This window comes from Pinus tabuliformis, chromosome 2_2 (genome assembly GCF_031772625.1).
Source record: "Pinus tabuliformis cultivar Carrire ecotype Pingquan chromosome 2_2, CPIR1, whole genome shotgun sequence".
Classification (NCBI taxonomy): Eukaryota; Viridiplantae; Streptophyta; class Pinopsida; order Pinales; family Pinaceae; genus Pinus; species Pinus tabuliformis.
The window spans coordinates 798,344,838-798,347,132 of NC_142300.1; positions in this window are offsets into that span (position 1 = coordinate 798,344,838).

Consider the following 2,295-nt stretch of genomic DNA (forward strand, 5'->3'; position numbering starts at 1 on the left):
TCAAGTCTTTGCTCCCTAAACCTATATCCCCAGAACGAATAGGTTTTGTGGAAGCATGACAGATCCTAGATGGATTTGTCACCTTTTAGGATATTATGCACTCCCTGATCAAACGTAAACTCCCTGGTGTGATGATTGAACTTGACCTCTCTAAAGCCTATGACCGCTTAAATTGGGATTACCTCAACAACATTCTTCAGTCCTTCGTGTTTTATTAGATATGTATTAATTGGGTATCTGCTATGGTGTTCTTCCCTCTATACTCCATTCTCCTTAACGAATCCCCCACTCGAACATTTAATTCCTTGCGTGGCCTGCGCAAAGGCGATCCCATATTTTTGTTCCTGTTCATCATTGCAGTGGAAGGTTTAGGTCGATACTTAAAGTCAAAAGTGAGGACCTCTCAGCTCAGGGGTCTGACACTGTGGGGCAATGACCTCCCTATCACTCATCAGTAATTTGTGGATGATATCATGCTTTTCTGTCATGTATCGCTACGAGAAGCTCACCACATAAAAGAGATACTCCAAGCCTTTATGGATGCTTCAGGGACTATGATAAATAATGAAAAATATTTAATCTTCTTTTTCAATACTGCAGGGACCATCTAGACATACCCAGCTCAGGTTCTGGGCATTGGCATTCATTCTCTCCCCTCCAAATATCTTGGAATGCCTCTTTCATCGAACTCCTTAAAATCCTCTTGTTGGAAATCTCTACTCCAAACAACCTATGATAAAATGAGTAGTTGGTCCATTATATTCCTAAATATGGTTGGCCACACAATCCTCCTCAAATATGTTCTCTAATCTATTTTGATTTACTAGATCTCAGGGATGGCACCCCCAAAAACCTCCTACACAAATATGGTGGAAACTTTTGAAAAGCTCTTATGGGGAGGAGCCCAGCAAGTAAATAAGTGGGCATTGGTGTCATGGCCCAACCTCACGAAGGACAAGAAGGAAGGAGGTCTAGGTCTCTGTAACCCTTATACTCTTTATCAAATAATGGGAACCAAACTATGGTGGTGCTCGGAAAGAGGTGGTCCCGGCCTCTCGAAACAAATATGGACAAGTAAATATAACATGCCAACTCGAACTGAAGATATCCTCAGATATCGTGACCCCCCTAAATGATCTGTAATTCGGAATATGGCAGTCCAAAACAAATACCTCATACAACAACATGTCTTATGGGAGATCAGAAATGGGAAAACGACCTTGTTCTGGGAGGACTCATGGAAACAGATAGATAAACTGTTTGGGAGAGAAGATCTAAGTGACATTTTTCTATAAACAACTGGCAGGAACTTCCATATGGTGGATCAATATTGGAAAGAAGACTCATTTAGTTAAAGATGGAGGAAATGGAAGGAATGCCCGGATCGGCCCTAGGCCCCTAATTCAGAACAATGGAACCAACTGGACAGAGAGTTAGAATCCACAAAGCCTTCTATCCTAAATGGATAAGACATCCTAAGATGGGGATATACTATAAAATAAAATTTTACCATTAAGGAGGTTGATGGCATCAGGGAAGGACGTGAACAAGGGCATCATAATACCATTTGGAAAATGATTTAGCAAGGTGGTTGGTGGCCGAAGGTGGCCTACTTCTTGTGGCTAGTTTGGAGTCGAATAATTCTTACCTCAAGCCCACTTCAAAAAAGGAGTATCTATGGGCATTCATATTGTATCTTTTGTAAACACCAAAATGAGGATTTGGAACTCATGCTAAATTCTTGTGTCATTGTAGAGCAAAAATAGCTATAGGTGGTGGATATGTTTGGAAGAATGGATCGAGACAACTGGAGCATTCGAGAAACTATCCTCCTATGGCGAACATGCCTCTTCTCCAACCCTATCCTCAACAAATATTGGGGGCTCACCTTGGGGTTAATGCTATGGGCTATATGGAAAGAAAGGAACCACAAAATCTTCAAGAATCATCCTCTTCCTTAGGAATCCATTTCGGAAGGGATCATCCAGAACATACGAGAAACAATCTTGGTCGAGAAATGGCATCTTGACAATTGGGAAGTGCCTCCTCATGAGGCTAGAATTCTTCACTGTCTAAACTTATCACCAACACTGATTTCTCCAACCTCATGGAATCTCATCATAAGGGGAGTGGACTCACTCAATCACTTCATATCCCCGTGGAGGGATTCATAAAGTTGAGTTTGATGGAGCCTCGAAAGGTAACTCGGGTCTTGCGAGACTAGGAGGGCTCTTCCAAGACTCCGGATCACAAACTCACCTAATATATGCAAACACTGTGGATATGCGAGTAATA